General features: G+C 45.2%; 1 non-coding gene across 1 annotated transcript; it reads left to right on the top strand.

The window, feature by feature from the left end:
• The first annotated feature begins 18,786 nt into the window (after positions 1-18,786).
• On the top strand, positions 18,787-18,922 carry LOC129022885 (U4 spliceosomal RNA). Its single transcript, XR_008496589.1, has one exon. It is a non-coding gene; the product is annotated as a U4 spliceosomal RNA (small nuclear RNA).
• Positions 18,923-20,280: the final 1,358 nt, after the last annotated feature.

Genomic DNA, 20,280 nt, shown 5'->3' with positions numbered 1-20,280 from the left:
AAGGTATTGGATGAGTATTACAGAAATTCAAAGAAGAGAGTGGCACACGCAGTAGATATTTATTGAGCATCTGCTATGTGCCAAGCACTGTGCTAGGCTCTGGAAATACAGCAGTGAGCAAAACAACCCACATTGTTGTGGAGCTTGATTGTTGTCAGGGAGACAGTCGGCCACCAGGCAAATACAGTGTCCAAGGCCAGGCACAGTGGCTCACACCTGTAATCTCAGCACTTTCCCCCTCATGCTCACATCCCACCTGACCCAGCTTAGTAATGAGTATTATACTAACTCCCTTACAAAAGCCCATAACCCTTTTACCCCCACCTTTTTTACATCAGAACATCTGAACATTGGCTGGGCAAGGTGGCTCATATCTGTAATCCCAGCACTTTGGGAGGCTGAGATGGGCAGATCACTTGAGGCCAAGAGTTTGAGACCAGCCTGGCCAATATGGGGAAACACCATCTTTACTAAAAATACAAAATTATCCAGGCATGGTGGTGGGCGCCTGTAATCTCAGCTACTCAGGAAGCTGAGACAGGAGAATCGCTTGAACCCAGGAGGCAGAGGTTGCAGTGAGCCAATGTCATGCCACTGCACTCCAGCCGGGGTGACAGAGTGAAACTCCGTCTCAAAAAACAACAACAACAACAAAAAACCATCTGAACATTGCTGGAAAGTTGAAAGTGATTGCTCTTCCTTTAAGGTGAGGTCCACAAATTTCAAACGAGCCCTCAAGCCTGCCTAGCAATTCTACTGTATTTCCCTGCTGTAGCCCACTGCTCACACTCTTAAATGATGATTTTTCATCCTTATTCCTCCTCAAGCTTCCTTTGTCCCCTTTGCATCCTTCTCTCTAAGCAGATGGTCTTGCCTCACACTTCACAGAAGTAATGGAACCAGACAGGAGCTTATCATCTACCAGCATCTCTGCACCTTCCCCGCAATCTTTGACTCCCCAGATTTTACAATAAATGAAGTGTTTTTGTTCCTATCAGAGTCACTCCTCCACTTGTTCTCTGGATCCTTCCTTCCTTAGTCACCAGTTTCTCCCTCAGTACTGGATCCTTCCCATCTGCTTCAGAAAACATGCCCTAATAGCTCCTATCATAAAAAAAAAGTTTTAAGAACCACCACTCAAAACTCCTGGATCCTGCGTCTCCCTGTAGCCACTTACCCCATTTTTCTGCTCCCATTCACACCAAAACCTTGTAAATTCTTTGCAGTTGTTGATTCCACACCTGCTCCATTTTCTCCTCCAGTCAGTCTGATCAGGCCTCTGCCCCCACCTGCCCAGGAAGCGACATTGCTGTCCTCAAGCTGACCTGGGAACTCGATGTTGCAGAAGCCAGTGCTCACTTTGGGGCCTCATCTTTCTCCTGGCTTCTCCTTCATGTACCTCTCTTGGCTTGCCTGAGATCAGTAAGGCTACCACATCCCAGCACATAGCATGGCAATTACACATAGTAGGGGCCCATAAGCATTTCCTGATTGGAGGCAAGGTGGAAAGGAAGCCTTCTCCTGGTGCTCAAGTTTCCCCTGAGTTTCCTTTGATGGTTCTTCCTTTCCTGAAGGCTTAGTTCTGGGACCCTTGTTCTTCTGCATCTGAGTCCTCTTTTGGTCATTACGGACCTAGGTGTTCACCTAGAACATAATCAGTGCTCAGTGAAGGTATGTGAACGAAGATAATAGTATCAACAGGATAAGATTATTGTGTGAATAAACAGACAAAGAATGAATAATACAGCTACTTTTTCACGAGTACTTGCTATGTGCTAAACACTTTTCATGTATTATAGACTCCTCCCAACCATCCTTTGAGCTAGGAACTTTTTTTTTTTTTTTTTTAAGACAGGGTCTCGGGTTGGAATGCAATGGCACAATCTCGACTTACTGCAACCTCCACCTCCCAGGCTCAAGCAATCCTCCCAACTCAGCCACCTATGTAGCTGGTACCACAGGTGTGAGCCACCACTGCTGGCTAATTTTTATATTTTTTGTAGAGACAAATTTTTGCCATGTTGCCCAGGCTGGTCTCAAACTCCTGGGTTCAAGCGATCCCCCCACCTCAGCCTCCCAAAGTGCTGGGATTATAGGTGTGAGCCACCATGCCTGGCCAGAACTTTTATTATTACCAATTTATAGAAGAAGTTGGGGCTTAGATGAAATGGCTTGCCTAAAGTCACACAGAATACGTGGATGGATTTATTCTCACTTTGGTCTTTCTGACTCAAAATCTGTTCTCAGAATCACCAGATTGAGATCATAGGTAGGAAAGGGCTTTGTAAGCTGCAAAAGGCAGTGCTACCACATCCCAGCACATAGAATGGCAGTTACACATAGTAGGTGCCCATAAGCATTTTCTGAATTGAGGCGAGGTGGAAAGGAAGCCCCAAGCCATATAATACCATCACCTGAGGAAGGAGGCAGCAACCTTGAGGTCCTTGAAAGACAGCCTTCTACCTGATGCCAGATCAGCTCATACAGGACCCATTAAAGCAGACATTGCCCAGAAGTTGCCCAACATCTGTCTTGCCTTCTTCAATTACATCTATTAATTGGGTTAATAAATGCACAGTTATCCCAGGAGCTGGGGATTGCCTAGCTCCTAAATTACCTCCCGTCTAACAGGTCTGGGCCTGCTTCCTAAGTTGGGCATCTTCTCAAGTTACTAAAACGGTTTTAGGTGTTTTACTGTGTCTTTAGAAATGCCCGAGAACTCTTAGAATAAGCCAGATTTTAACCCCTCAATATACTGAATTCTACAGCTAGCCATATTGCCTGAACATCCTAACTCCATATACTGAAGTTTCAGTGGGATTCAATTTAAGAATCTTTGTTACCAGCCGGGCATGGTGGCTCATGCCTGTAATCCCAGAACTTTGGAAGGCCTAGGTGGGCGGATCACCTAAGGTCATGAGTTCGAGACAAGCCTGGCCAACATGGTGAAATCCCATCTCTACTAAAATACTTAAACTAGCTGGGCGTAGTGGTGTGCACCTGTAATCTCAGCTACTCAGGAGGTCGAGGCATGAGAATTGCTTGAACCTGTGAGGCAGAGTTTTCAGTGAGCTGAGATCACGCCACTGCACTCCAGCCTGGGTGACCAGAGAGACTCTGTCTCAAAAAAAAAAAAGAATCTTTGTTACCAAGAGTTCCAAGAGGGAGGGAACACCACATGGCAAGGCCATCTGCACCATCGTTCAGCTGGCTTCAAGGTCACTGCTGGGGTACCTCCCAGGTGTGAATACCCTCTCTTTCCTACAACTTAACCCTGTCTCATTTTCAGACATTTAGTTTGGGTGGAGTTCAGCCCACCCGCAGCTCTAGAGGAGAGGATTCTGATTGGCCAAAGTCAAAGTACAGCCTTGGCCATGCTAATTGGTTTGCGGATCAGCCCTTGACCTAATTTGGGCCAGGGTGCTTTCTGCGGAACAGTAATCAAAACGAACTTGGCCCGAAGAGGGGCAGTTCACCAAGTAAGTTTCGGAAATGCTGTAAACAATATTCCCTCTTGGGGATTTTATTTTCTCAAGAACCTTACATTTCAATTATCCTGTCTCTCCCCAGATTGTTCAACTAATGATTACTCTGGTTTTAAACACGGCTAAGTGTTCTGATTTTTTTTTTTTTTTTTTTTAAGAAAGAAACTTACGTGAATTCCTCATCTCCAGCTTACCGCCACCTCCTCCCTTTCCCAGCTGGAGAATTGTCTGTGTTTCCTCCTTCCACTTCCTAACCTCCCATTCGCTTTCGTAACTCCTCCACTGAAATAGCTCTGAGGTCACCCATAACCTTCATGTGGAAGGTCACACGCACAACTTTCTTTAAAAAATTTTTTTTTTTTTTTTGAGACAGGGTCTCGTTTTGTTGCCCAGGCTGGTCTCAAACTCCTGGGCTGTAGCATGAAGCACTCCTCCCTTCCCTGCCTCCCATAATGCTGGGATCACAGGCAAGAGCCACCTTGCCTGGCCACGTGCACGATTTTCAATCCTCACCTCCTGTAACTTCCCAGTAGCCTCTGGTGCTTTGGCCACGTCCTCCCTCCTTGAAGCACTGTTTCCCGCTGGCTTCCATGACATCATGTGACTCTCCTGGTCTTAATCCTACCTCTGCGCTCCTTCTCTGGGTTCTCTGGAGACACCTTCTCCTCCACACACCCACTAAACGATGGAGTTCCTTGAGGTTTGGTAGCAGGTTCTTTCCTTCTCTAACTTTGCCCTTTTTCCTTAGACAATTTCAGCCATGTTCATTTCTTCAGTTACCAGTGGCCTCAGCCCTCGAGCTGGCAGATGAGGACCTGATGATCAGGGAGGGAAACTGTTTCCCTGATGATGGGGGAAATCAGGATACTATTACAAAAAGAAGGAGAAAGGGCTGCTGAAAAGTAGAGAGAAGGAAAGAAAGAAACAGATGGGCATTACGGGCATCCTGAGTAAGCTCTGGCAAGTGAATGAAACAGACTTATTTGTGGTCTCAGAAATTTCTAGTCATTGAAACCTTAAGCAGGACTGAGTACAGGCCAAAAAAAAAAAAAATGCTGATTTCCTTTGAAGACAGAAAATTGTGTGGTTTGTAGAGGAGGCAGCCTCGGCTAGACAGCTTAGATCAACTTTTTCCAACCTTCAGCATCTTGAAAGAACATGTAGCAGGGAGCAGGGGGGTGGACAGACCACTAGCAATCCACTTCTTTTTAATGCATCCCCAAAGTCTTCAGTGCCAAGAGGATACTTTACTCTGAGGTTAGACACAATCATCTCAGGGTTTTTGCTTTTGCTTTTCTAATAGGTACCTGGGAGAACTCACAGCTGCTTTCTGCTGGACCAGAAGTATTTGTATCCTGACCATCTGCGGGGTCTTGGTCAGAGTTATGGAAGGGCCTCTCACATGCAGGCCAGCTGTTGGAGTTTTTATATGCATATTTGGGAGACTTCACGTTTAGTGTATTAAGCTGGCCAGCCAGTCACCCACCAGGGTTGGGCTGGACTCTACAACGTGTCTAAAGCTGACTCTTCCTTTAGATTCAGCATAATCACCCTCTTATCCTTGTAATAGTCTCTGACAGTCCCCTCAAAAGCTAGATTTGGGACCCCCTGTTCTGTGTTCCCATGGAAACCTATACTTTGTGTACCTTATCAGATCACTTTTCAGTTGGTCCCTACTGCGCTATGGCTCCTTGAGGCAGGGACTGTGAGTCATATTACTAACAATTAGCGTGGAACCTGGGATATGGCACAATATGAATGAAGCCTGTCAAATTGTGAGCCAGAGAACCTCCAGTCATCCAGGATGCAAACCTCAGCCATCCTCTACTTCTCCGAAATCCTCTTCTCTCATTCCAATCAGACATTGCAGTGTTCCAAGTGAAACTAAACCACATGCAGAACTGACATAGGACCTGATAAAGTGGTAGGACTTAGAGAACAATCTAGTGAAAGGCTGGAATAAAAGATCAGAGCAATGAACAATTGTAAAATAAATTTAAATATCTTTATAATAATATCAAAAAATATAAAATACTCAGGAGATATGTGTGTATATATATACATATATACACATTTTTTTTTTTTTTTTTTTTTGAGAGGGAGTTTCACTCGTTACCCAGGCTGGAGTGCAATGGCACGATCTCGGCTCACTGCAACCTCCGCCTCCCAGGTTCAAACGATTCTGCTGCCTCAGCCTCCCTAGTAGCTGGGATTATAGGCATGTGCCACCACGCCCGGCTAATTTTGTATTTTTAGTGGAGACGGGGTTTCTCCATGTTGGTCAGGCTGGTCTTGAACTCCCGACCTCAGGTGATCCGCCCGCCTCGGCCTCCCAAAGTGCTGGAATTACAGGCATGAACCACTGTGCCCAGCCACTCAGGATCTATTTAATGAAAGATGTACAAGACCTGAAAACAAGAAAACATTGCCAAGATAAATTAAAAATCTAGATCAATAAGATGTACCCTATTTATGGATTGGAAGATTCAATATCATCAAGATGTTCATTCTCCTGAAAATGTACCATAAATTCAATGCAATTAAAATCACAATCCCAGCAAGTTTTTGTATATAAACTCACAAGCTGATACTTTTTCTTTTTTTTTTTTTGAGTCAGTGTGTCACTCTGTCACCCAGGCTGGAGAGCAGTGGTGCAATCATTGCTCACTACAGCCTTGACCTCCCAGGCTCAAGCAATCCTCTCACCTCAGCCTCCCAAATAGCTGGGACTACAGGTGCATGGCACCACACGTGGCTAATTTTTAAATTTTTTTTAGTAAAGATGAGGTCTCACTATGTTACCCAGGCTGGTCTTGAACTCTTGAGCTAAAGCAATCCTCAGCCTCCCAAAGTGCTGGGATTACAGGTATGAGCCACTGTGCCTGGCCTGATTCTAAAATGTGTACGGAAATCCCACGATAGTAGAACAATCTTTTTTTTTTTTTTTTTTTTTTTGGGACGGAGTCTCGCTCTGTTGCCCAGGCTGGAGTGCAGTGGTGCGATCTTGGCTCACTGCAACCTCCACCTCCTGGGTTCAAGCAATTCTCTGCCTCAGCCTCCTGAGTAGCTGGGATTACAGGCACCTGCCACCACGCCTGGCTAATTTTTGTATTTTTAGTAGACACGGGGTTTCATCATCTTGGCCAGGCTGGGCTTGAACTCCTGACCTCATGATCCACCCACCTCAGCCTCCCAAAGTGCTGGGATTACAGGCGTGAGCCACCGTGCCCAGCCAACAACCTTTTAAAAAAGAGCAATCTTTAAAAAAGAACAATCTTTTAAAAAGGTATATGGAAATCCCAGAATATTTAGAACAATCTTTAAAAAGAGGGAAAAAGTTAGAGGGCCTACACTACCTGACTTCAAGACGTAACTATAAAGCTGTCAACCCAGTGTGGCATTGACAGAAGGATAGACACATAAATGAATGGAACATAATTGTCCAAAAATAGACCCTCATATATACAGTAAAATAATTGTTGACAAAGGCACCAATGTAACGATGTGGTGAAGAACAGTGTTTAACAAAAATTCTGGGACAACTGGAGATGGTTTGTTTGTTTGTTTGTTTACTTGTTTAGAGACAGGGTCTTGCTCTGTCACCCAGATTGGAGTGCAGTGGTATGAGCTCAGCTCGCTGCAACCTTGACCTCAACTGGGCTCAAGCAATCCTCCCACCTCAGTCTCCCAAGTTGCTGAAACTACAGGAGTGCTCCACCATGCCTGGCTATTTTTGTTTGTTTGTTTGTTTGTTTTTGGGACAGGATCTCAGTTTGTCACCCAGGCTGGAGTTCAGTGGTGTGATCTTGGCTCACTGCAGCCTTGACCTCCTGGGCTCAAGCAGTCCTCCCACCTCAGCCCCTGAGTAGCACTGGGATTACAGGTGCATGCCACCACTCCTGGCTGATTTTTGTATTTTTTGTAGAGACAGGGTTTCGCCATATTGCCCAGGCTGGTCTCAAACTCCTGGACTCAAGCAATCTGTCTGCCTTGGCCTCCCAAAGTTCTGGGATTACAAGCATGAGCCACCACGGTGCCTAACTATTTTTTTTTTTTTTTGCATTTTTTATAGAGACGAGGTCTCACTATGTTGCCCATGCTGGTTTTGAACCCCTGGGCTCAAGGGATCCTTCTGCCTTCTCCTCCCAAGATCCATTTAGAAAAAAATGAATCTTGACCCTTACCTCACACCATAGATAAACATTAACTTAATGGATCATAGACATAAACATAAAGAGCTAAAACTTCTAAAAGAAAACAGATGAGAAATCTTCACAACATTGAGTTGGCAAAGATTTAAGATACAAAAAGCACTAACTAAAAAAGAAAAAAATGATAAATTGGACTTGATGAAAACAAGAAAATTCTGCTCTTCCAAAGATACCATTTAAGAAAAAGATTTCAGAGCTATGTAAAGCATTATTTAAACATACACAGGACATTAAATTTTTTGGAAGAAAAGGCATTCTGTCTGTAAGTTTCAATCCTTCCAAGTAAATAAACATACATATCAGCTTAATATTTTTGTTTAAGTGAAAAAACGGAGTGTATAGCATAAAAGGACCTTTGTTGAGATTCTTAACTCCCAAAACCAGACTAGACCTGATGACCTATTTATCTGAAGCAATCAATAAGGCAATCAATGCCATTGTAGTCAGAAAGACTCCAGATTGTGGTCTGAAAGAAAAACAGAGGTCAGAGAAACGATGTTGAGTATCTGGTCCAGCTGTGTAAAGTGAGACTATAAGTGGGGAAAATGAATCACCAAGCCTTGGCAGATTGGGAACAAAATGTAAAGGGGGAAACTGAGGGGCACAGAGTTAGGATGATTGAGCAGAGAGTCCCAGAGCAATGTCAATGGTGATAGGGTCTATTTCATAGCTGCTGCCTCTTTGCAGCTTAAAACTGCCAAACTGGATCAGACATATGTGATCTAAGATCCTATAAGATCTGGCTCAGCTTAAAATCTGTATCTGTCAAGAAAAACTGACTGCCAGTGATTTCTGTCTGTCACACACCATTGCTTGGACAACTGCCATTGCAGTTCTCTTGGGCTTTAATCTTTTCTTTCTTTTTTTCTTTTTTTTTTTTTGAGACAGGGTCTTGCTCTGTTGCCCAGGCTAGAGTACAGTGGCATGAACATAGCTCACTGCAGCCTTGACCTCCCAACTGAAGCGATCCTCCTGCCTCAGCCTCCAGAGTAGCTGGGACGACAGGCATGCACCACCACACCCCATTAATCTTTTAATTTTTTTTAGAGACAGGATCTCCCTATGTTGCCCAAGCTGGTCTCAAACTCCTGGACTCAAGCAATCCTCCTACCTCGGCCTCCTAAAGTGTTGGGATTACAGGCATGAGCCACTGTGCACAGCAAGAGCTTTAATCTTAATGACCTTTCATTCTCTACACCACATTACCTACAATTGATACAGGTATGCTAGCATTAATAAGCTGCATCATTACCTTTTCCATTTCCTCTTTCTGGGCACAAACATAGTCATATGGTCATGTGACTGTGTTTTAACTAATGGAATGTGGGCGGAAGTGACATGTGCCATCTCCAGGCATGGCGATAAAATGGCCCTTGTGTCCTGTCACACACTCTTTCTTTGTTCATCAATAAACTGAATGCAGAGGACCTAACGGAGGACTCCAAGATGGAAGAAGCCTGTATCTGTTTCCATGATAGTCACTGAAAACACCCAACCAGACTGTGCCTTTGGGGGCAAGTAAACCTTTATCGTAGCAGTAAGCCACTCGAAGTTGGGAGTTCTTTGTTCCATCAGGTAGCATTACCCCCAATGACTTCAGGTCTGAAGAGCTCCTATGATAGCTTTCAATATAGCAGGAAGTGTTTGGGATGATAAATCGAAGCAGGATTTCCAGCCGGGTGCGGTGGCTCACGCCTGAAATCCCAACACTTTGGGAGGCCGAAGCGGGCAGATCATGAGGTCAGGAGATCGAGACCATCCTGGCTAACATGGTGAAACCCCGTTTCTACTAAAAAAAAAAAAAAAAAAAATTAGCTGGGTGTGGTGCCGGGCGCCTGTAGTCCCAGCTAGGCAGGAGAATGGCGTGAACCCGAGAGGCGGAGCTTGCAGTGAGCCGAGATCATGTCACCGCACTCCAGCCTGGGCGACAGAGCGAGACTCCGTCTCAAAAAAAAAAAAAAATCAAAGTAGGATTTCCATAAAAGTGTGAAGGTGCCACAGGGATCTCAAGGCCAAGCTGGTGAAGCGGGACAAATATCACATAGCTATTAATACATGGATGGTAAGCCAAGATTTCAATGGAGGTCTGTTTGGTCCCACAGCCTATGCACTTTCACTCCTCTGCCTTATCCCAAACAAAGAGGTGTTTATATGTTTTGAGTGATGATCATAATGATAACAGACTCTGGGCTTCTGTGTAATTTACTCTCTGGCGCATCGGTGCTATATATTCCTACAGAACTTCCACCATTTCCCACAAGCCAGTGAGGTTGAATATAATGACACCCTGTAATCCTCATTTTTATGTCAACATCATCCCCAAGCGCTCAAAGCAGGGTAGTTAAAATTATTATTTTCTCCAGCTTGCAACCTGAATGTTTACCAGTCTAGGTAAAAGGCTTTTGTAGGTCTTCGTTCTCCATCACTTATACCTTCCTATCTTAACTATTTAGTCTCAGAAGCTCTATCCCTCTCTTACCTGTATAACTGCATCTACCTCCTCCCTGAAATGTTGAAGGAGCAGGTGACTAAAACCTCCTTCTATACCTACTTTTCCCTTCTATAAATGGAGAGCATGATACCTATCTCATACAATTGCTGTGAGGTTTTTTGTTTTTTTTTGTTTTTGTGTGTGTGTGTGTGTGTGTGTGTGTGTTTTGAGATGGAGTCTCACTGTTGTTGGCCAGGGCTGAGTGCAATGGTGCGATATCGGCTCACTGCAACCTCTGCCTCCCAAGTGCCAGTAATTCTTCTGCCTCAGTCTCCCGAGTAGCTGAGATTACAGGCACCCGCCACCATGCCTGGCTAATTTTTGGATTTTTTAGTAGAGACAGGGCTTCACCATGTTGGCCAGGCTGGCCTCGAACTCCTGACCTCAGGTGATCCACCTGCCTCAGCCACCCAAAGTGCTGGGATTACAGGCATGAGCCATCACGCCAGGCCTTTTTTTTTTTTTTTTTGAGACGGAGTCTCACTATTGTTGGCCTGGGCTGGAGTGCAATGGTGCGATCTCAGCTCCCTGTAACCTCCACCTCCCGGGTTCAAGTGATTCTCATGCCTCAGCCTCCCAAGTACCTAGGACTACAGGCATGTGCCACCATGCCTGGCTGATTTTTGTATTTTTAGTATAGACAAGGTTTTGCCATGTTGGCCGGGTTGGTCTCAAACTCCTGACCTCAAGTGATCCGCCCATCTTGGCCTCCCAAAGTGCTGGGATTACTGGCATGAGCCACTGCCCCCGGCCAAGATTATATTAAAAGGCATGACACACTGTCTCTCCTGCTCCACCATGGTAAGACGTGCTTGCTTCCCCTTCACCTTCCGCCATGATTGTAAGTTTCCTGAGGCCTCCTAGTCATGCTTCCTGTTAAGCCTGTGGAACTGATGCAATTGAAGACACGGGTTATTTTATCAAGGTTTTGACTGGAATGGCATGCTTTCAAATACAAATAGACTGTTCTAAGAAATCAAAGTTGACTTATAGAGCCAATGAAACTCCTCAGGAAAGCTGGCCTTATACCTTGTCTACCCAGTCCCTGTATAGGGTTCCTGACCTGTGGGTTTTTGCATGTCTGATGCCCATGGCTCCACCTGGACCTGCCAACCCCACTCCTGTGGCCCCACCCAGAAGGAATTCAGCTCACGGGAGGACCGTTTAGACTCCCTATGATTTCATCCGCCCCGATCAATCAGCAGCAAGCCCCAGTTACCTGACCTCTCCCCTCTTTCCCCAAACTGCCTTTGAAAAACTCCTAACCTAGGAACTTTGGAGGAGATGATATGAGTGCTAACTCCATCTCCCATATGGCGTGGTCAGCCTTGTGTCTGTTAAGCTCTTTCTTTATGGGAAAAAAAAAAAAAAAAAAAGCTTGACAGCTTATTATTTTTCTGAAAAAATAGCATTTTAAACATCTGACTACAGAAATACATGCTCATTGTAGTGGCCAGGTGTGGTGGCTTATGCCTGTAATCCCAGCACTTTGGGAGGCCAAAGTAGTGGATTACTTGAGGCCAGGAGTTTGAGACCAGCCTTGTCAACATGGTGAAACCCCGTCTCTACTAAAAATACAAAAATTAGCCAGGCATGGTGGCACATGCCTGTAGTCCCAGCTACTCAGGAAGCAGAGGCAGAGAATTGCTTGAAGCCAGGAGGCAGAGGTTGTAGTGAGCTGAGATCGCGCCCTGTGCTCCAGCCTGGGCAACAGAGGGAAACTCGGTCTCAAAAAAAAAAAAAAATGCTGGGCACGGTGGCTCATGCCTGTAATCTCAGTACTTTGGGAGGCTGAGGCAGGCAGGTGATCACCTGAGGTCAGGAGATCAAGACCAGCTCGGCCAACATGGGGAAACCCTATCTCTACTAAAAATACAAAAATTAGCCAGGTGTGGTGGTGTGCACCTGTAATTCCAGCTACTCAGGAGGCTGAGATGGGAAAATCGCTTGAACTCAGGAGGCAGAGGTTGCAGTGAGCCAAGATCTCACCACTGTACTCCAGCCTAGGTGATAGAGCAAGATTCCGTTTCAAAAAAAAAGAAAAGAAATACATGCTCATTGTAGAAAAATTATAAACAAAAGCGCCAAAAAAGAAAATTCCCAAGAAATACTTTCATCTTTTTTAATTTATCCTCCTAATCTTTTTTATTGTCACCAGGTTGGAGTGCAGTGGCACCATCTTGGCTCACTGCAACCTCTACCTCCCGGGTTCAAGCAATTCTCCTGGCTTAGCCTCCCAAGTAGTTAGGACTACAGGCGCCCACCACCACACCCAGCTAATTTTTGTATTTTTAGTAGAGACAGGGTTTCACCATATTGGCCAGGCTGGTCTCAAACTCCTGACCTTACGATCTGCCCGTCTCGGCCTCCCAAAGTGCTGGGATTGCAGGCATGAGCCACCGCGCCTGGTCTTTTTTTTTCTTGAGATGGAGTCTCGCTTTATCACCCAGGCGGGAGTGCAGTGGTATGATCTCGGCTCTTTGCAACCTCTGCCTCCTGGGTTCAAGCGATTCCCCTGCTGCAGCCCCCCAAGTAGCTGGGATTACAGATGCCCACCCCTGCACCTGGCTAATTTTTGTATTTTTAGTAGAGACAGAGTTTCACCATGTAGGCCAGGCTAGTCTTGAACTCCTGATCTCAAGTGATCTGCCCGCCTTGGCCTCCAAAAGTGCTGGGATTACAGGCATAAGCCACCACGCCCAACCGGCATAATTTTTAATAGTGGCTCAGTATCCATTGCATGGAGTGGGGGTCATGATTTTTTTTTTTGTTTTACTTTTTAAAAATTGTTTGTAGAGACAGCGTCCCACTGTGTTGCCTAGGCTGGTCTCAAACTGCTAGGTTCAAGTGCTCCTCCCACCTCAGCCTCCCAAAGTGCTGGGATTATAGGCATGAGCCACTGCGCCAGGCCTGGATTTTGATTTTTTAAAAGTAACCCCCTAATGTTGTACAGTTTGGTTGTTTCCAATTTTTCACCATCATTAGCAATAAACATCTTTGTATGTATCCTTCTGCTCATATCCCTAATTATTTTTTTAGCACCCACAAGTAGAATTTTGCATCTAAGGAAGAGCTACATTGTCAAGGCTTTTGCTATTCATTGCCAAATTTCATTAGAAAGTTGTACGAATACACACCCCTGGCAGCAGTGTATGAGAATGCTATAATAAAAGGCTTTGGGCCAAGTTGACAATTATGACCAAAAAAAAAAAATCAAGAAGATAAGTGTTTGCTAAAGGCTCACCCTACGCCAGCTGTGTTTATTTGCTGAACTCTATCACCATGTTCCTTGGCCCAAACACTAAAGGTCCTTTAGATTCTTAGTTTATTTAGTGCCTCTTTCAACACTCTAGTACTTTGACTCCAGTCTTATCTGAAGGAAAGAGGATTTCTGGTAAATATAGTTTCCAATTTGGAAACTCAACTCAAGCACTTCCATCCCTCATCCCAGTGTGGACCACCTCTGTGGTTTTAACTGCTGGGGATGAGTCAGAAAGTGATGCTGGCTGAGTTGGAACTGAGAACTGTAATGCTTATATGAAATAATAGAGAAGGTTTGAGGTGAAAAAGTCATGTTCCGAGGTACAAAGGAAAAACCAATAACAACCCAGAGTTTGGAGTTTCATTCTGCCCTGCTCTGATAATATCACTATGGTGATGTTCTCCATAAACAATTGCAAAATAGCAAGATGAAAAGGAACAAGCAAGTTCCACCCAGGCGATCTGGAGTTATTTTAGGGATCAAGACAATGTCATCTGGGGTAAATATGGAATGCAAAATCTGTTCTTGTAATAATCATCCCCTTCTTTTGTGAGGCTGAACAAAGACCTGGCACATCAGTCGTTTTGTGCTCAAAGAAGCACTGACCCAGTGTTCTCATGGCCAAAGAGAAAGTGAAGCCAAAAAAATAGAAATGATGGTTAATAACAGATGCTGGAATTATTCTTCTCACACCCTTGGACTTTGAGACTCCACTGAGCCTGGTGTGGAGTCCAAGTGGGTGGAACAAGGGTGATGTTCTTGGGAAAGGTTGGCCCAGTTGAGAGGCTGGGGTCGGGACCCCAGGGAGCTGAGCTTGGTCGCCTGCCCTTGACCTTGATTCTTGGGCCAGAGTCGGTGGAGGGAAGCATCTTCAAGGCCACGGTCTGTCTCTGGGGTATCACCATCTGCTGCAGATGACATTTACTGCTCTTATCCTCATGCTATTCTCTTTGAACCCCTGACTCAGCGAGCCCCAGTCCAAAAAGCAGAACTAGCTACTTTTTGCATCAAGAAAAAAAATGTCAGGCAATACACTTGCCGAATTTTTGCTGACCCTGAAACGCTTCCTCTTTGCACTTAACTCCTGTTCTTCCCTTATTCTCTTTGCTGCCTTCTCTTCTAGACCACTAAATTGCAAGCGCCACTATCTTCTCTAGTGAAGATGCTCAAGGGAAGGGCTGTACTCAGCCATGGAGGCTAGCACAGTGCCTGGGGCACGCAAGTTTCTCCATAAATGTCAGCTCAAAGGAGGTAAATTCAAAATCCCATGCCTACCCTAAAATGGACATCTCTCCGGCAGATCTGAGACTGAGGCTATTTGTTCATTCATTCATTCAACAAATATTTATTGAGCACCTACTGGAAACCAGAACTTGTGCTAGGGACTGGAGCTGTAAGGGAAACAAGATCCCAGGGCCCTGTCCTTATGGAGATTACATTCCTGTACACTGTAATGCAAGTGGTGAGCACAGCTTCCATCTTGTCACAGTGGTGAGCACAGCCTACTTCTCTGACCATTGGACAAAAAATTGCACTCCCCCCTTACCTTGTCTTATTTTGTATTTCTTTGTTGCTGATCTTTCAGTCTTTGCATGCAAAAATGTATCCTCTTTGAGGGTGCTTTATGATGTTCATTGCTGAATCCCAAGCACCTAGAACCACTTCTAGCACACAGCAGGTGTGTTGGTCTATTTGGGCTGTTACAACAAACTACCATGGACTGAGCATCTTATAAACAGCAGAAAATTACTTCTCACCGTTCCGGAGGCTGGCAAGTCCAAGATCATGGCGCCAGCAGATCTGGTGTCTGGTGAACGCCCTATTCCTGGTTCACAGGTGGTGACTTCTCACTGTGTCCCCACATGGTGGAAGGGGCTGGCTAGTGCCCTGTGGTCCCTTTCATAAGCACACTGATCCCAATCCTGAGGTCTCTACTCTCATGCCCTAATCACTTCCCCAAATGCCCACCTCCTAATACCTTGGAAGTGAAGATTTTAACATATGAATATTAGGGACACAAAAACATTCAGACCATAGCAAAGTGTTCAACAAATACCTGTCAAATCAATTTATTTAATAAACTCTGCAATCTTCTAGAACGTTCTAGCACAAATCTCCAGGGAATGAGCTGAGAACTCCAGAAATTCATAACTACAAATTACAACTACCCAGGACTTTCCAGATTACAAAGGAGGGAGGTGCATGGGAAGGAGCCTTCACCTCTCCGAGTCCTGGGTTCCTTCTTGTAAAATAGAAACAATAACACCTACCTTTGGGGCCTGTTGTGAGGAACGGATGAAGTAATGCGTGGGAATTACTCAGCCCAGAACCTGGCAAGCAGTATTTGCTCCATGCCTGGGGACAGTGCTATTGTTTATTATTTGAGCTTCCCAATTCTGTGTGGACATTATTATTAGCTTTGCCATTTAACTGACAAGGAAAACAGGACTAACGGAGGGTATAGTAATTTGCCGAGGGTAGCTCAGGAGAGACTAGAACCCCAGCTACATACACCCATGGGGCTGAATTCCAAACACAATGCCTTATCTACCACCCCAGGGGTGCCACCTCTGGAGGGAAAACACAAGGGTGCCTCCTTATTCTTCCAACCCCCGGCTCCACCACCCCATCCTCTCTTACCATTGTGTCGTTCTCCATTCTCAGTCTCCCCCACCCATCACCAAGGGTGCAAAAGAGCTCAGAGGAGAAGCAAGCTTGAGGGGAAGACTGTGCATTTGGTTAGTAGGATCAGGACGAATCCCCCTCCCGCCCACCTGCGGCTTCCTGTGATGCTTCCTCCAAGTTCCCCACAGCCCCCTCTTCTCTCATGCCTTGGGGACCCTCAGCCTGCCAGCCTCTAAGCTGTCGGGGATTCTGATCCAATCAGAAGAGATGAGCCATGAGACCTGTTAGCATAAACAGATCGGGAAATCTTGAAACGGAGAGGTCCTTGAAATTGAACTTCCTAAGAATGATGATGGTGATGATGATGATGATTATTATTTTTTTGAGACAGAGTCTCGCTCTGTCACCCAGGCTGGAGTGCAGTGGCCAATCTCGGCTCACTGCAAGCTCCACCTCCCGGGTTCACACCATTCTCCTGCCTCAGCCTCCCGAGTAGCTGGGACTACCGGTGCCCGCCACCATGCCCGGCTAATTTTTTTGTATTTTTTTTTAGTAGAGATGGGTTTCACCATGTTACCCAGGATGATCTTGATCTCCTGACCTCGTGATCCGCCCGCCTCGGCCTCCCAAAGTGCTAGGATTACAGGCATGAGCCACCACGCCTGGACAAAAATGATTACGATTTTTTTAAAAAAGTAGGCCAGGTGCAGTGGCTCACACCTATAATCCCAACACTGGGAGGTTGAGGCAGGAGGGTCACTTGAGGCCAGTGTTACTGGAAAGGGGTCCCAATCCAGACCCCAAGAGAGGGTTCTTGGATCTTGTGCAATAAAGAATTCAGGGCAAGTCCATAAAGTGAAGTGAAAGCAACTTTATTAAGAAAGTAAAAGAATAAAAGAATGGCTACTCCATAGGCAGAGCAGTGGCATGTGCTGCCCAACTGAGTGTACTTATAGTTATTTCTTGACTATATGCTAAACAAGGGGTGGATTATTCATGAGTTTTCTGGGAAAGGGATGGGGATTTCCAGGAATTGAGTGTTCCTTCGCTTTTTAGACCATAAAGGATAACTTCAGAACATTGCCACGGCATTTGTAAACTGTCGTGGAGCTGGTGGGAGTGTCTTTTAGCATGCTAATGCATTATAATTAGCATATCATGAGCAGTGAGGACAACAAGAGGTCACTTTCATCACCATTTTGGTTTTGGTGGGTTTTGGCCGGCTTCTTTACCACATCCTGTTTTATCAGCAAGGTCTTTGTGACCCGTGTCTTGTGCTGACCTCCTATCTCATCCTGTGACTGAGAATGCCTAACCTTCTGGGAACGCAGCCCAGTAGGTCTCAGCCTTATTTTACCCAGCCCCTATTCAAGATGGAGTTGCTCTTGTTCAAATGCCTCTGACACTAGGAGTTCAAGACCAACCTGGGCAACATAGCGAGACACCATCCATAGAAAATAAAAATTTTAAGATCAGCTGGGCATGGTGGCATGCCTACAGTCCCAGCCATTGGGGAGGCTGAGGCAGGAGGATTGCTTGAGTCCAGGAGTTTGAGGCTGCACTTAGCTGTGATGGCGCTACTGCACTCCAGCCTGGGTGACAGCGTGTCTAAACAAAACAAAACAAAACAAAAACTATAATAGCGTTAGTTGTAATTCATTAAATATTTCCATGGTGCTGGGTAGTGTGAGAGGCAATTTATAAATGTCCAGCTCTGATAACAACCAGGAAAGGCAGGTAGTATTATTCCTATTTTATAGATGAAAAAGTTGAGGCTCTGGAAAATGAATGATCTTGTGGGCCAGGCATGGTGGCTTATGCCTGTAATCCCAGCACTTTGGGAGGCTGAAGCAGGCAGATCACTTGAGGTCAGGAGTTCCACACCAGCCCGGCCAACATAGTAAAACCCCATCTCTACTAAAAATATAAAAATCAGTTGGGCATGGTGGCATGTGCCTGTAGTCCCAATTACTCAGGAGGCTGAGGCAGGAGAATCGCTTGAACCTATGAAGAGGAGATTGCAGTGAGCCGAGATCATATCACTGGAATCCAGACTGGGCGACAGTATGAGAGAAAAAGAAAGGAAGGAAGGAAGGAAGGAAGGAAGGAAGGAAAGAAAAATGAATGATCTTGTCAGAGGTCATGTGGCTACCAACTAATGAATGCCGAGGATTTAAACCCTGCTCTATCTGCCCTCAAAACTCATGCTCCTTCTGCCTTACAAAAACGGTGGGGGGTGCAGGGGAAGTTATGTGGCACCCATCCTAGCGTCACTCTGAAAAAAATTGGAAACATCCTAAAAAATACAAAAATTGGGGATGGTTATGTGATTTATAGTGAGTGTAGTCAGTAGACTATTGCAATGACTAAAAACAATGTAAGGGGCCAGGCATGGTGGCTCATGCCTATAATTCTAGCACTTTGAGAGGCCGAGGTGGGTGGATCACCTGAGGTCAGGAGTTCAAGACCAGCCTGGCCAACATGGTGAAACCCCATCTCTACCAAAAATTCAAAAAAATCAGCCAGGCATGGTAGTGGGTGCCTGTAATCCCAGCTATTCGGGAGGCCAAGGCAGGGGAATTGCTTGAACCCGGGAGGTGGAGGTTGCAATGAGCCGAGATCGAGCTACTGCACTCCAGCCTGGGCAACAGAGCAAGACTCTGTCTCAAAACAAAACAAAACAAAAACAAACAAACAAACAAAAAAACAAGAAGTTTTGTGCTGTGGCAGTATCATAGCCAATGAAGTTTATCCAAGGCACAATTATTGCTAATTAAAAACTTTTCCCAATACCCCGCCATGACAACTTGCAACATAGTCAGCATTGGCATTTTTTTTTTTTTTGAGACAGAGTTACACTCTTGTTGCCCAGGCTGGAGTGCAATGGTGCAAACCCGGCTCACTGCAACCTCCACCTCGTGGTTCAAGTGATTCTCCTGCCTCAGCCTCCTGAGCAGCTGGGATTATAGGCACGTGCCATCATGCCTGGCTAATTTTTGTATTTTTGCAGAAATGGGGTTTCACTATGTTGACCAGGCTGGTCTCAAACTCCTGACCTCAAATAATCGGCCTGCCTTGACCTCCCAAAGTGTTGGGATTACAGGCGTGAGTCACTGCGCCTGTCCGGATGGCTTTTCTTTAGTACCTCTCTAAACCTGGAGACTCACCTGCTTCTAAGCCGTAGTAACCTTTCCTGACCAAGCAAGCACTGGCTATTATTCTTATCTACTTCTGTGCCTGTCTGCTAAGGCCATGCTCCAATCTGAAGCTGCTCTGTTCAATACGGTAGCCATTGCCCCATAATAGCCATTGCATATTAAAAATATGCAAATTTAAATTAATTTAAATAAATAATTCAGTGCCTCAGTTCCACTAGTCCTTTTCCAAGTGCTCAGTAGTCACATGTAGCTTGTGGTTACTCTGGTAGACAGCACAGATATAAATATTTCCATCAGAGAAGGAAGTTCTGTGAGGCAGCAGTGATCTAGCATCTAGGCTGAAGACCATCTTTAGAACTCTAGCTGAATGAAAGATTCCCCAGTTCCTTGTAATCAGTGGATGGACTGGACAATGACCTTTCCATTCTGAGATTTTACTCTCTCATCCCTTCTTTACTCTCTGGAAAGCTCAAGGGTCATGGAAAATTAAGTATGGCCCTCCCCACTAAAAGGCAGGTCTCCCAATTATAGCTTTTTAGAAGAGCTTTACAGAGCAAAGGTTGATCACGCAGGGTGAAACAGTGAGGAAGGTTAATTAGAGTAGTGTTTTTTATTATAAAGGTTATCAACAGAAGCCACTTACTGATATCTACTCTGTGCCAGGTACTCCATTTTGTCTCAGTTAATCCTCAAAGAAGTAAACAAACTTGCCCAGCTCCATAAGCCAGAATCCATAGTTCCAGTTACCAAAGCTCATGCTTTCTCTATTATACTAACTTGCCTCCTGAGAGATTCCAAATCTCATAGAAGGATTCTGATTGGCCCTTCTTGAGTAACAAACCTATCCCTAGGACCAGCCATATTGGATGAAAAGTTTGGCTATTATGATTGGTCTGTCCCAGGTCACTGTCCACCACTGTACTGGTAGACAGTGACTCAGGAAAGTTACAATCTTGAAGAACAATAGAGGTACAAGTGTGAACATCAACAATAGCATAAAAAGCACACACAGCTGGGCTTGGTGGCTGATGCCTGTAATTCTTTGAGA

Source organism: Pongo pygmaeus, chromosome 1 (assembly GCF_028885625.2).
Source record: "Pongo pygmaeus isolate AG05252 chromosome 1, NHGRI_mPonPyg2-v2.0_pri, whole genome shotgun sequence".
Taxonomy (NCBI): domain Eukaryota; kingdom Metazoa; phylum Chordata; class Mammalia; order Primates; family Hominidae; genus Pongo; species Pongo pygmaeus.
Note: the sequence above shows the minus strand (reverse complement) of the source record. Positions and strands in the feature narration are given on the sequence as shown.